This window comes from Macrobrachium nipponense, chromosome 23 (assembly GCF_015104395.2).
Source record: "Macrobrachium nipponense isolate FS-2020 chromosome 23, ASM1510439v2, whole genome shotgun sequence".
Lineage (NCBI taxonomy): Eukaryota > Metazoa > Arthropoda > Malacostraca > Decapoda > Palaemonidae > Macrobrachium > Macrobrachium nipponense.
This window is the reverse complement of record NC_061090.1, coordinates 82,760,081-82,775,743: the sequence shown is the minus strand read 5'-3', so window position 1 is coordinate 82,775,743 and position 15,663 is coordinate 82,760,081. Positions and strand designations below refer to the sequence as shown.

The following is a 15,663-nucleotide window of genomic DNA, read 5'->3' as shown; positions in this document are numbered from 1 at the left end:
ATAGATACATCACAATAAAGTGGACTGCTTCCCTGCCGGACACCAGAGTCCTTGGTTTAGTTGCTGAGTGGAGACTGATTCAAAATTACATTTAGGGGTCGAAGAAATTAGGATGGGCGGAGCAAGTAAGAACAAGGAGTGTGAAACAAGACCAACAAGTTTCTTGGAAAGGACAAAGGAAAGTGGTATACAGGGGAAAACAGTCAGGCAAAATATATACAATAATTATAATTATGTGGAAGGTGTAATACCTCCCCATAGAGGATCAAGCCCAGCGGAGTGGCTTGATCAAAGTTAAACACCTTCCTTCTCCTGAGAAGGTTGAGAATGGGCCCGTGACAAGGCATCAGCAAATACGTTGTCGCTGCCCTTGAGGTGCTTTATTTGAAGGTTGAAGTTTTGAAGATATAAAGCCCATCTTAGTAAGCGCTGATTATGGGCCTTGGTGCGCTCAAGAAAGGTGAGGGGGTTGTGGTCTGTATAGACATGGATGACGGGAGCTCCTTGTAGATAACATTCAAACTTTTGGAGAGCAAGAACCAAACTTAAGAGCTCCTTCTCTATGGTACTGTAGGACAACTGATGAAGCTTCCTTTCCGTCTGTGCATGCCTGTTGAAAAGTACAGTATGTATACCTTTGGCGTCAGTATTTCTGTTAGTTTTCATGACTCTGTGTGCAGCAATTTTGAACTTACCTTGATCTAGAAAGATCTGCAACCTCGGGCATGATGGATAGTTGTTCCTTCTTTCTACCAACCTGTTTCCACTCACCGCTATCTAAATCACTCTCAGTCCTTTCCCCAATACATTCAGTCCTAGTCTCATCCTGTCTGTCACCCTTACTAACCTTCTTTCCCTTAGTCGTCGTCTTTTCCTCAGCCCCCTTCTTATTCTTATCCTCAGGTCTATTCTTATCCTGTGTCTTCCCGTTACCTATCACAACCAAATCACCTTCATTACTCGTACTCTCATCCACTCGCTTTTCCACTTTCTTTACCACTCCTGGTCAGTTGCAAGACCCAGTAGGCCTACCTCCTACAGCTTCTTCTCCCATGAATCCCTTTATCATTTCCTGCATCATCTCTTGCACTGCATACATCATTACCCCGAATTTTTCGTCCATTTTCTCAACCATTCTCTCTTCCGCTCCTTTCACCTCTTCTTTCATTTCCACAAAAAAACACAAACATATGTACTCACCCACTCCAGATACTCCAGGCTATGCTGTGCTGTCCACCGGTCAAGGTCGCTGAGACGCCAACAACAACAACCAAGACCACAACCCACAACACAACAACCAAGGACCACAACAACACAACAACCAAGGACCAACGCAACACAACAACAACCAAGGAACACAACCACACTCAACACAGCAAACAACCAAGGAACACAACCACAGCCTCACATAAAACTCAACAAAAACTCATAATGCAACAAATCTAACAATACAAGCACAATAACCCTTAAGCAACAATATCAAACTAAACCAAACAAACAACAAATCAATAACACAACTCAACTGACTTTCAATTCCCTCAAGACTGCTGCCTACACTACTATCACCAGCTCTCACCAAAGACTAAAGACTGACTTAAAAACAACTCAAAACACAGAACTCTAAACTCCAACACCACCAGCAAGCAACCCAGAACTCACAAACACCCAATTCAGTCGTTAACCATCCAATTAACCTCTCTCTCTCTCTCTCTTCTCTCTCTCTCTCTCTCTCTCTCTCTCTCAGACGTTGTCAAATGGAACTCCATAACTCCTCCATAATATGAAAAGATGTGAATATGATATAGTTATCACTAAGGATTTGATTTATGGAATTGTTATGTAAAATCCAACCTTTCCTTCAAAGTAATCAAACTTTTTATAATCCTATGCTTGTTCAGATTTGGGAACAATTCTGAGATGCCTGAGATATATGAAGAGACGGGAACCTTGTTTCCCGACCCTGGCACATTGGGAACCACACCCGCCATTTCACAAAATTGCGAGAGGGAGGGAATGCGTGTGTGCGTACCCGCTGACAAAGGGTGAAAGAATTAAAGATCATGCTCATCCTTGTTATATTTACTTCTTGATTTAACCCATCCAGTCTTCTTTCTCCTCTCCTTCCTCGTCTTCGTAGCCGACCGAGCGAGTGTACGTTTCACTTCACCCTAACCTTTTCCAGTCGACCCTCCCACTACAGCTTAGAATGCGTCTACCTGTACTTTTGAGGGCCTTCACTCTGTGCCTTTTTAAAGATTCCCTCAGGGGCAGCTGATTGTTCACTACATCTGAAAGCACCGATCTACCAAACTCTTTAACTGAAGGTTTAGCAGCATTGGACAGGAAAGGGAGTACTCTACGTGCAATGCCGGCCATGGCTGAAAATACGCCTCCACCTCTTCTATGACTCAGATAGAAAACCGAAATGTCTTCTAGGCCCGCTCCCTTTCTTAAGGGTTCAGACAAGAACGTTTTAAATTTGACCTCCAAGGGTGGGGTGGAGATGACCCTCATACCTGTTAAAAAACCTTTAATCCCTCCCTTGAATATTATGCAGAGCGCTCGTTTTAGTGTTCTTAATTACATGAACTTGCGAAAGTGAATAATGTAAAGGTGGAAAATAACGCAGGTTTTATACATACCTCCCTATCTGGGCCTTATATGAAGCACACATGTGACGCTCGAGTCATTATTGAAATTAATGCGCCTTCCATTCTGGTCGGTGATGATGATTGAAATCTGTTCTAGAATGCTCGTGTTCAGCACTTTGTATGTCATATTGTGTATCCCCTTCCCCTTGCCGCTCTCTAATGTAAAACAATCCAATATATTTACTAATTTCCCTCCAAAAACAGTCGGTTGAACAATATCGGTGTACACATACATATAATCTACACCGCAATTATCGGGTAAGGAATCAACCAAGAGACCTGCATTCACCGCATCAAGGTCATAAACTTCATATGCAGTATTATTTATAAAACCCAGCAATCTGGTCGTTTTATTACTGAATTTGACAGACACACTTTTAATGTCCCCCACCCCAATCTTCCCCCTCTTAATGTGAGGGATAATAATTCTCATGTTGTCTTCGTCCCAACCAAATACACCGTTACTGTTGAAAACATTTTTGTATTCGCTGTCAAAATATACTTTTAAATGTTCAAAAATATCCTTGTTAAGCGCCTTCACCAGTCTTTTCATGTCCCCCACTAACACAGCCGTCGTCGGTCTATAGATATACGTAGGCATGCTTATTATTTTTACCACGTTTAGTAACAAACTGGAGGGAGAATTCTTCATCTCTTGATAATACCGCATAATAAACTCCCGGAAACATGATCAAAGCTAGACCCACTTCATATTCGCTTCCATTCGGTAGGAATATAGAAGCAGGTAACCTATTCACAAACCCGGATGCTGAGTTATTCACGTATTGTCCAAGCAGCCTAGACTGCTCACATATATAATGTGTTCACCCGTCATACTGGTGAAGTACTGCACATAATTTCGCTCATCTAGGTCTAATATGAAGGGTGCATGACACGCTTTTACCTTCAATAAACTTGATGTCGTCCCCTTTCTGATTCATCACACAAATGGAAATGTAATCTACCACATTTGTATTTAAAGGTTTATAAACTGGGTTATGCAAACCTCTACCCTGTCCACATTCCAACGTGAAACAGTCCGGGATATTCACCATTTTATCACCCAGCGACAAGGGTTGAATAATGTTGGAATATAAGTAAACATGATCGATCATGTATTGCACTCCTATGTTAAACCCCAATAAATGCGCAGCCCTAACACTAAACTTTACAACAGCTGAAACAACTCCTACTTTCGCAACCTCGACATTCATGTATGTGAGGCTCGTCCTCTTCAAAACATCATTCCATGAAAATAACCCTTCCCTACACATAACACCCCGAATGTATGCACCATAAAACGTTTCCAGTTGTTCTGTAATGTCTGTATTGAGTGCTCTAGTCAATCTATTCATAGCCCCCGCTAATAAGCCAACAGCGGGAACATACGTGAAAGCGTATGAGCGAGTTGTCGAACTCTGATTAAAGGTGACTTTAAAATGAATTGTGAAATCTTCATCTTCTGGTGTGACGGCGTAGTATTCATTTGGGAGTGTAACTCCTATGACACCGAATTCATATTCTACCTCTTTTGATAGAGTTATGGGAGTGGCCAACCTGTTTATAAATTTACACAGTCGGTTTTCAGGAAATAAATCTAGGCACACCCTGCTATTCACATATAGGATGAGATTGCTACACATGCTGAATGCAAAATGCTGGTAATACACGTTATTGAGGTCATATATACCACACAGCTTAGAAGGGATGAATAAAAAGTATATAAAAATTAATTGTATTTATTAAACAAAATAATAGAACATACATACATACAAATGTACATATACAGGTTGGTAAATATCATTATTAGTATTTTTATTTTTTTTACATAAGAGGGTCACACTATTACGCTTAGTTCAACTCCGAGGCTTAATTTCTCCGTGTCCATCACTTCCAAATGTATCAATTTGGAAAAGGAATCCTTCAACCACACATCTGCACACTTTTCTTCCATGAAGGATAAAACTGACTCCTTGACAACTATACATATGACCTTTCTGTGGCGTTTCTTCTCCTCACCAAAAGAGATAATCACAGGTAGGTATTGGTTCAACCAGACACAGTTCATGCGACTGCTTTGTCCTATCCCTGCGGGGAACTGGACATCTTCACATGATACTTTTTTTAATTGAATTTTTAAACTCTTCAATCCTGAATAGAAGTGATTGTATCTCATTTCTCTCGTATAGTTCCGCAACCTTTCCATGTGGTCTTCATCCTTAAAATGATATTGTTATTGTACAATAAAGTTTCATACATACTTACCTGGCAGATATATACGATTGAATGGCCCACCCAGCCTCCCCTCAGGAGACAGGTGGAAGAGAAAATCTGGTTCTAGAAGGTATGGTTCCTATTCCTGCTACCCAGCGGCGGGGCGGTAGATCACCTGACCTACCTACCTGTGGCGTGTGCCGCGAAATTCGAATTTCTATCGGGGACGACGGAGTCTATAGCTAAGTATATATCTGCCAGGTAAGTATGTATGAAACTTTATTGTACAATAACAATATCATTTTCATACATTCAACTTCCCTGTCAGATATATACTTAGCTGATTGGCACCTTTGGCGGAGGGTAAGAGACAGCTAATTACTGATTAGACAGGTAAACAACATACGTTGTAGGTAATAAATAAATAAAACCTTGGTTCCTATGAGTTTAGACGAAGGGTCGACTTCCTAGCTATTGCTAGTAGTCTGCTTCGTCTCAAGAGCCTCAGCAAGGATGTGACCTATGGCTATGAGTTCTTGTAGATCTGTCAATGGGGTCTTATCCACTTACTCGACAGAATCTAATGGTCATTTGTCAATGGGGTCTTATCCACTTACATGACAATACACCTATGCCTAGGGGCATAATTAAGGAGCACAACACCAATCCCGATCACCTGATCCTAACACGAGGGTTTGTGCTTAGTTTGAAAAGAGCTATCCCCAAACTCCTTTCAAACAAACCTAAGCAAAAAAAAAAAAAAGGATCAGTGTCGGCTCCCTATCCCAGCAACGTATCCGTAGACACGTAAAACCATGAGAGAAGGATCTCTCGTAGGTCAACTTGACCTCCTTCGTGCAAAGGGAAGTCAACACAGTTGCATCTCCCGTAAGTTACAGCTAATATGTCCTTCACGACATATTGTTATGTAACGAACAAGAATTCATAAAAGGTCGCACTTCAAGCACTTTTAATTCTCAGCTGTTTGAAGGAATCATCAAGTTATTCATGAAGTGCTTTAGCGATCACACTTATTTCAGAGAAGACCAGGGCTTCCTTTGAAATGGATCTTTTCTGGATGAAGCCTAGAGCCTGGCTTGCGCCTGGGTGGCGCCTTGCGCCTGTCTGGCGCCTCGCGCCTGGCTGGCGCCTCGCGCCTGGCTGGCTGGCGCCTCGCGCCTGGCTGGCTGGCGCCTCGCGCCTGGCTGGCGCCTCGAGCCTGGCTGGCGCCTCGCACCTGCCTGACACTTGGTTGGCGCCTAACTCCTGGAAGGCGCTTTTCGCCTGACTCATGGCTGGCGCCTCGCGCCTGGAAGTAGCTTCACGCCTGGTTCCAGACTGGCACTATTTGGCGTCTGGCGCCTGGCTGACTCCTCTCCACTTGCTGGAGCTTCGAGCTTGGTAGAGTCTCGAGGATGTCTGGTGATGCCCACATCGGACACTCTTATCTGCGATTTGTTCGCCTCTAGCGCATCTGCGCTAGGTTGGAGGCCCCCTCTTTCTCTTCATCAGACAATGACAGTGTTCCTTGAAACTGTCTGCCTCTGGCGTTTTTTATGCCTGTTTTGGCATATGGCACCTGGTTGGCGCTACATTGTCCAAAAGTCCTGAACATCCACAATAGTTTATCAGGAGACTGGAGAGAGTTGGAAGAAGTTCTTCCACTTTGAGCTTTGGCCTCTCCGGCAAGGGGAGGTGATTGTAATCAGCTACATCCAGTAGACGATAGGATATCTAACCGTACGAGAGATAAGAGTCTTCCTCCGAGGAGGGTCCTTCCTGAATACTTCCGTGCTCACGAGATCTCTTCTTACATGTTGAAGGGGTGTCTCGTTGCAGAATCTTCCCTATCCTTGCCCGAAGGAAGGGAAGAAACCTGGAAGTCGAAGGAGACTCCGAGCTGAAATTGGAAGTACTCCTGATTTCTAGCTCTTTATTGTATCCCTCTGAACACCTTCTGGGAAGCATTTCGAGCCGTCATCGCATTCCAAAGACTCTGTAGGCAAACGTTTGAACCATTCTATTGTAGATGAAAATGTAAGTACCCTGCCTGGACAACGAAACCTCTATCTGAAAACATTGAATCAGGAATAGGGGGTTTTAGTTCTTTTGCCAGACATACTATGCTGGCAAGAACCCATTGCCTAATCTCCATAGAATCTGATGCGAGATTCCAATGCTAAAAAAAAAAAATTCACTTGTCTTCTTGATCGTTTAGGACCAAGAGAAACAAAGAATTCCCTCATAAAAATTTCTCAAAGAAGTTTGATGAGGAGCAGTTCCATCTTGTCGGAACATAGAATCTGTGGCCACAAAAAAGATCCCATTAGAAGTACATGATATCCTTCTCTTGTCATATTGAGGTATCGTATAAGATCCCGAAGATCTTAATCCTCTGCTATCTCCAATCCCTTTATAGAGTCAGAGTATAGCCTTTTACTGCGTTCTTTGATAGCAGATATATACAAAGGTGATTCTTCCCTCTGAAAGGGAAGAAAAAAAAACCGCTATGTGGTTCACAGAGGTATCGGAAGAGGACAGTTTTCCTCATTCCCTCTAGCACGATCTGCAGCAATTCTATATCTTGTCCATGACTATTGTCATTTACCTTGAAAAATCCTCTCATTCATGTCCACTTCTGGTCAGTCTGCACGCAGACAGACTCAGAGTGGAGAGGTTGTTAAGGTCCATTTATAATAGATGCTGATAGAATATTCAGACTGTCTTGGAAAAGACTTCCAAAACATGCTGTGAGAAGAACGTGACCTCTGTGAATCCAACCTCTCTAAGGCCAAAATGAGGCATAAAAAGTATTATCCTCTCTTTCTTTGACGGCCTTTATCTTAAATTCTGTAAAGAATTTATATTTTAGGGGAAAAAAGACTAAAGTTTATTCCCCTTTCTATAAAATAAAGATGGCGTATATTGCTACCTCTCTTGGTTCGAGGAAAAGGAAGCAGTCTACAGGAAGACTGTTCGTCTCTACCTTGCTAGGAGATCTATGAAGAAGACTTTTCGCAGGTTCTCACAACTCTTTGCAAAAAATGTTAGACATACTTTCACAATTATTATCGTCGATCGAGAAGGTTCTCACGGACATGCAAAATCTTGCATCGAACCTCTTAAGGATCGTTACATTCCCTGTCTGTTTTCCAAATAGGTTCTCTTTGTTAACGCGAACAGGAGCGAAAAAAGAGATTCTCGATGCTCTTTGCGATACGAGAGAGTCGTGGAATTGGCCTAAGTGATTAAATGGGTAACGAAATCAGGAACCAATCTTGCTGTTACCGAGCATGCTGTCTGAGAGGCTACTGGACTCTTAGGTTAATAACTCGCTAAAAATGATATTGTTAGAATACAATAAAGTTTTGTACATACTTACCCGGCAGATATATACTTAGCTTATGTCTCTGACGTCCGACAGAAATTCGAATTTCGCGGCACATGCTGCAGGTAGGTCAGGTGATCTACCCCCCTGCCGCTGGGTGGCAGGAATAGGAACCGTTCCCGTTCTAGAACCAGATTTTCTCTTCCACCTGTCTCCTGAGGGGAGGCTGGGTGGGCCATTCATCGTATATATCTGCCGGGTAAGTATGTACAAAACTTTATTGTATTCTAACAATATCATTTTTGTACATGCAACTTCCCCGGCAGATATATACTTAGCTGATTGACACCCTTGGTGGTGGGTAAGAGACAACTATTTACTGAATAGACAGGTAAACAACATACGTTGTAGGTAATAAATAAATAAAACCTTGGTTCCTACTTGTTCAGGCGGAAGATTCCATGGCTAATGCCTAGGAATCTGCTTCGCCTCAAGAGCCTCAGCGAGGATGTGACCTATGCTAAGAGTTCTTGTGGGTCTGTCGATGGGGTCTTATCCATTTACTCGACAGAGCCTCTTACATGACATATGCCTATGCCTAGTGGCATAATTAAGGAGCACAACACCGATCCCGATCACCTGATCCTAAACACGAGGGTTAGTGCTTAAGTTGAAAAGAGTTATCCCCCAAACTCCTTTCAAAACAACCCAAAGAAAAAACACGACGTTAACTAAAATTTAACTCACTAGTTAAGGATCAGTATCGGTTCCCTATCCCAGCATGTATCCGCAGACACGTATCAACCAAGAGAGAAGGATCTCTTCGTATGTTATCTTGACATCCTTCGGATATGGGAAGAAGTCAACACAGGAGTTGCATCTCCCGTATGTGACAGCTAATATGTCCTTATACATAATTGTTAAGGAAAGAACAAGAATACAGAAAAGCTCGCACTTCATGCTCTTTTAATTCTCAGCTGTTTGAAGGAATCATCAATGCACTTGTCAAGTGCTTAGGAGATCACATTGTCTCAAAGAAGGCCAGGGCATTCTTTGATATAGATCTCTTCTGGTGAAGCCTGGAGCCTGGCTAGCGCCTCGCGCCTGGCTGGAGCCTTGCGCCTGAATGGCGCCTAGAGCCTGGCTGGAGCCTTGCGCCTGGCTGGCGCCTCGCGCCTGGCTGGCGCCTGATTGGCTCCTCCCTCCTGGCTAGCGCCTCGCGCCTGGCTGGAGCCTTGCGTCTGGCTGGCGCCTTGCGCCTGGAGCTTGGCAGAAGACTTCATGATTACTGTCTATGAGTCTGCATGCTCAAGAGTTTTCAGCGAAGGTAGGGACCTATGACTGACAAAACCTTCTGGATCATGTCAATGGTGGGGGGCTAGCCCGCTTACACGACAGAGCCTTCTCGGATCGTGCCAATGGGGGCGGGTGACCCACTTACATGGCAGAGCCTTACCTGTATCATATCAATGGGACTAGCCCTCTTTACATGACAGAGCTTTAGGTTTATCTTTACTGGAAGGAGCCTTGCGCCTGGATGGATCCTCAATCCTGACTGGAGCCTAGCCTTGAAGGAGCCTGGCACCTGGATGGCGCCTGGCTGGCTTCTAGAGCCTGGCTGGCTTCTAGAGCCTGGCTGGCTCCTAGAGCCTGGCTGGCTCCTAGAGCCTCCTGGCTGGCTCCTAGAGCTGGCTGGCGCCTCGCGCCTGGCTTGGCTCCTCCACACTTGCTGGAGCTTCGAGCTTGGAAGAGTCTCTAGGCTGTCTGGCGATGTCCACATCGGACACTCTTATATCTGTCCGATTTGTTCGCCTCTGGCGCATTTGCGCCAGGTTGGAGGCCCGCTCCTTCTCAGTATCCGGCCATGACAGAGTTCCTTGGAACTGTCCGCCTCTGGCATTTTTTCGCCTGTATTGGCATTTGGCGCTTGGCTGGCGCTACATTGTCCGAGAGTCCTGAACAACCACATAGTATCAGGAGACTGGAGAAGGGTGGAAGAAATTCTTCCCCTTTGAGCTTTTGGCCCCTGGCAAGGGAGGTGATTTTAGTCAGCTACACCCAGTAGACGACAGGATATCTAACAACTACGAGAGAGAAGAGTCTGGAAGTCGAAGAGATGACTTGAGCCGAATTGAGGGCGAACCCTGATGTTTCTAGCTCTTATTGTATTCTTCTGAATACCTTCTGGGAAGCATTTTGAGCCCTCATCGCACCCCGAAGACTCTGTAGGCAAACGTTTAAACCATCTCTTCTTCTGTAGATGAAATGTAAGTACCCGCCTGGGCAACTAAACGTTCTATCTGAAAGCGTTGCGTCAGGAATAGAGGGATTTAGTTCTTTTGCCAGACATACTATGCTGGCAAGAACCCATTGCCGAGTCTCCATTGAATCTGATGCGAGATTCCAATGCACAAAAAATTCACTTGTCTTCTTGGTCGTTTAGGGCTAAGAGAAACAAAGAATTCCTTCAAAAACTTCCTCAAAGAAGTTTGATGAGGAGCAGTTCCATTTTGTCGGAACACGGAATCTGGCCACAAAAAAAAAAAATTCCATTCGAAGTACATGATATCCTACTCTTGTCGTATTGCGGTATCGTATAGATCCCGAAGATCTTAATCCTCTGTTATCTCTAATTCCCCTTGTAGAGACAGAGTATAGCCTTTTACTGCGTTCTTTGATAGCAGATATATACATAGGTGATTCTTCCCTCTGAAAGTGAAGAAAAAACAAAACCTCGCTATGTGGTTCACAGAGGTATCGGAAGAGGACAGTTTCCTCATTCCATCTAGCACGATCTGCAGCAATTCTATGTCTTAGCCATGACTATTGTCATTTACCTTGAAAAATCCTCTCATTCATGTCCACTTCTGGTCAGTCTGCACGTGGAAAGACTCAGAGTGGAGAGGTTTTCAGGTCTATTTATAATAGATTCTGATAGAATATCCAGATACTCTGGAAAAGCCTTACGACAAACATGCTGTGAGAACGTGACTTCTGTGAATCCAACCTCTCTAAGGCCAAAATGAGGCATTCATCCTCTCTTCCTTTGACGCCCCTTTATCTTAATATCTGTTAAGAATTTCTAACTAGGGGAAAAAAGACTAAAGTTTATTCCCCTTCTTTAAATTAAAGATGTCGTATATTGCTACCTCTCTTGGTTCGAGGAAAGGAAGCAGTCTATAGGAAGCCTGTTCGTCTTCTACCTTGCGAAGAGGATCTATGAAGACTTTCCGCAGGTTCTCAAACTCTTTTCAATAAATGTTAGACATACGTTAACAGTTATTATCTTCGATCGAGAAGGTTCTCACGGACATGCAAAATCTTGCATCGAACCTTTAAGGATCGTTACGTTCCGTGTCTGTTCCCAAATAGGTTCTCTTTTTTTAACGCGAACAGGGGAGGGGCGAAAAAAGAGATTCTCGATGCTCTTTTGCGATATGGAGAGAGTCGTGGAATTGGCCTAAGTGATTAAAAAAATCATTTCATCATTCCTTGTAACGCGACCCCTTTCCGATTAAATGGGTAACGAAATCAGGAACGAATCTTGCCGTACCGAGCCTCCCGAGAGGCTACTGGTTTGTTTGTTTGTTTGTATGGTGTTTTACGTGACTTCCGAACCACGTCGAGAGTGAACTTCTATCACCAGAAATCCACATCTCTCACTCCTCAATGGAATGGCCGAGAATCGAACCCGCGACCACCGAGGTGAGAAGCAAACACCAACCAACCACTACTGGACTCTTAGGTTAATAACTCGCTAAACGAGAAAATATCTTGGATGGTACTTCTGGCACATTGCGCCAGGCTGGCGCTTCTGGCGCAATTTGCGCCAGGCTGGCGCTTCTGGCGCAATTTGCGCCAGCTGGCGCTTCTGACGCTTTGCGCCAGGCTGGCGCTTCCTTCTAGTTCTTTTAAGGTTATGTGCCAGAACATCTGTGCCCTTATGGTACCCGACCACCCTCCTCACGTGTTAATTCCGTTCTTAAGCTGGCCTCACAATAGGCATTTTTTTTCTCGAGCAGCGAGCCGTTGCTGCCGAGAATGAAAAACCGGGGGAGCTTTTAGCTCGAGATTGCGTTGCTTCCGACAGGACGGAAAGCAGCCAGCACGAGCCGCGAGCCACAGCATATTGTAAACAAACAAGATGGCTGCTGCTGATAGGACGTACTCTCCTGAGCCACTCTTGAACCACAAACGTTTTTTGTTACTCTTGCATTCACGTAAGTTTCCGAGAAATAAACCACTGCAGCGCATCTTGCAGCAGTCCGACAATTCTGGGCGCCATGATGATATCAGATGATCAGTTTGTTTACTTTTTCCTACGGCTCCTCGAAACCACGAGTTCCTAGTGTGACGATACAACACTTTTGCTCGCGAGCATCGGCTGGATGCTGGCCAAAACCACGAGCAAGAAATGACTAGTGTGATACCAGCTTAGTAGGAAAAACTTTTATATACGTAGTATAGTCCATTCAGGGAAACAACTTCTGCCACTAAGAGAAATGTTTCCCATCCGACTCACCATCTTCTCTTGAGCAATATCCGATTCTAAAAAGGTTGTGTGCGTTTCTCGAAAGGATGAGAGAATTATATTATTTCGTGCTCTGCCGTATTAGACTCCTTTATAATACTGTCACATTGTGGTAAACGCAATTAATCTAGGAAACCTTTGTAAGGATACTAGGAATTCTGTAGTTAACCTCGGTATGCGCATAAGACTTGACCATACCATAGTCTTAAAGTGAATCTCTTCTACTACATTCACTTCTCACTAAGCATGTACTCTAATAAGCCATGCTTTCGTAAGCATGAGAGCATCATATAATATAGAGTTCCGCTGCGTTAGAATCCTTTAATAATGTTTACCTACGGTAAACAGCATTGAAAGGTTGTAATATCTTTCTTATTAAAAGCTTCTTAGCAAAAGGCAGACAATATTTTATTTATGTTTGCTTAACTATCCCCTCAATCCGAGGCTAAAACCGCGATTGTAGGGGAGAGACCAAAGGTTAGTCATTCCATCCCGCAGAGAGAGACATGTAACCAACCACTCATGACCGACACCTACATGTTACTGCGTTGGTCTCTATTCTCTAAGGCGCGATAGCAGTCTCCGTTAGCCGTCTGACTACTCTTCCAGAGTTGCCAGCTACTCCATTAAATAAAGGAATCTTATAAAAATTATCGAACTTCAGGAAGTTCTTATTAATGCATATTTAAGCGAAACAAGACTTCGATAAATCTAGAAGCTAAGTAGGTGTTGTCTTAACAATCCCTTTAAGCGTAGTCCTTCCTAGGAAATTCCTGGAAGGATACTGATAATTGAGTTGCTCTACAAAAGAAGTAATCTACGGTATGTGTGATTTGCCGTATCGTATTCTCATACAGCAGATACTCAACTACCTTCTTTCCCTGCCGAGGCAGATAAAGGAAAAATTTTTTACTGTCTTCGTTCTTTTCGTTAATATAATGATAGAAAGAAAGTAATATATATCTCCTTAAGGAAGGAAGTTAATCCAGAACTCTTTAAATCTTCGTGATTTCCTCATAAATCGCGGAAGAGACAGAATTCCTGTTCGTCTGTAGGGTTTACGGAAGGAAGTAGATATTTCCTATCCGCCATCATACCCAAACGTCGATGAGATTCTTATAAGAAAAAACTCCCAAAGCGCTTGCCTCTTCATAACGAGGGAAGAGCATGAATGAAGAGTGTGTCCGCATTACTCAAAGAGGAGCCTCGCGATGACCTCTCTCTCTTAAGAAGATTTGGAATATTCTGGCGCCTGGCTCCTTGCGCCTAGCGCCTGGATAGTTTCCAGCGCGCCTGGAATGTTCCGCACGCTAGAACAAAGGAGACTCGCTCCTGGAACGTTCGCTTTCTTGTGTGGAAGGTCCCCGTGCGCCCTGATAGTGTTTCCGAGCGCCTACTAGACCCCTTTTAGAAAGAGCCTCTTGCCCGGAAACGTTCAATGGAAGGATCGTTCTGATTGCCACTGTACTATAAGGCTCCTTGCTCTAGCCGTCTGTTTTCTGTTGCAATTTGCGCCAGGCTGGCGCTTCATCTCTTTGAAGGCGCCTTGCGCCAAGAAGAAATTTTCTAGAACGCGGCGCGCGCTCAGTTGCTAGAACGCGGCTCGCGTTTGGTTGTAGGAACGCGGCTCGCGCTAGTCTGTTTTCTGGAACGCGGCTCGCTGCTGGCTATTGGAACGTGCTCACGCTAGCTTGCTGGAACGCGGCTTCCTAAGTTCCTGGCTGGCCTCTTGCTCAGTGTTCTCTTAGTTTTCAGAGAACGCGCTAGATCATCAAAACATATACATTCTTCGTCTTTTCGGATGTAAGATGAAGAGACGCACTTTTTTAAGGATGCCTTTTCAATGGCTATCCTTGGCAGTCTGGGACGCTCTACAGAACCTGCCGAGGGGACGCCTGACCGGTGGGGATTCTCTGAAACCCCCTTACGGCTTTCGACATTCCTTCTCCCCTGGGCTTGGGAGCTTGAAAGAGGTCTAGCCTGGGAGCGAGACAGAGCCGATCAGACGCACCCTCCACTGCAATGGGGAACACTAGTAATCACTTCTTACCTTTCAATAGCTCGCATTTTGAGCCACAATCCTTGTCTTCAAATTGCAATTATGAATTTGAAGTTTCTGCGAAGTAAGAAGGTGATGAGGATGCAACACTACTAGTACTGTTAATACTCTAATTGCTCGTTAGTACGAGTTTCTAAAAAAAACTTTTAAAAGAAACGTATCTAGTTACATGCTTTACTGACTCCCTAAAGTAGGAAGTCAGTATATTCCTCAATCAATTCTAACACTTATTACACATATTAATGCAATAAATATTAATATTTCCCTTTCTTGCAAACTATGTGAGTGTCTACCGAAAAATTTCGGTAGTTTACACGTCATATGTTCTTCGAAATTTTCGAAGCCAAATTCATTAAAAAGTTAATAAAAGCGAATGCCGAACCAAAGACCCAGTACTTCCCTGCAAAAGACAGCCCAGAAGATCGATGGCGATGAAAAATGATATTGTTATGATACAATAAAGTTTTATACATACTTACCTGGCAGATATATACATAGCTATTACTCCGTCGTCCGACAGAAATTCGAATTTCGCGGCACACGCGGCAGGTAGGTCAGGTGATCTACCCCCCCGCCGGCTGGGTGGCGGGAATAGGAACATACCCGTTTTCTAATTCATAATTTTCTTCCAGCTGTCTCCTGAGGGGAGGCTGGGAGGGCCATTTAATTGTATATATCTGCCAGGTAAGTATGTATAAAACTTTATTGTATCATAATATCATTTTTATACATTCAACTTACCTGTCAGATATATACATAGCTGATTCACACCATTGGTGGAGGGTAAAAGACAGCTATTACTGATAGAATCAGGTAAACACATACGTTGTAGGTTAATAAATAAATAAAACCTTGGTTCCTATGTGTTTAGACGAAGGGT

General features: G+C 43.8%; 1 protein-coding gene across 2 annotated transcripts in view; it reads right to left on the bottom strand.

Annotated features, from left to right (window-relative positions):
* LOC135202269 (uncharacterized) overlaps positions 1-15,663 on the bottom strand; it is a 62,080-nt gene that overhangs the window by 16,621 nt on the left and 29,796 nt on the right. The window contains exon 2 of one of the 2 annotated variants that reach the window (XM_064231583.1): positions 252-610. The exons of the other annotated variant lie outside the window; for it this stretch is intronic. The gene's annotated coding sequence lies outside the window, so the exon portion shown is untranslated. The remainder of the gene's footprint in view (positions 1-251; positions 611-15,663) is intronic. 2 annotated transcript variants of the gene reach the window in all.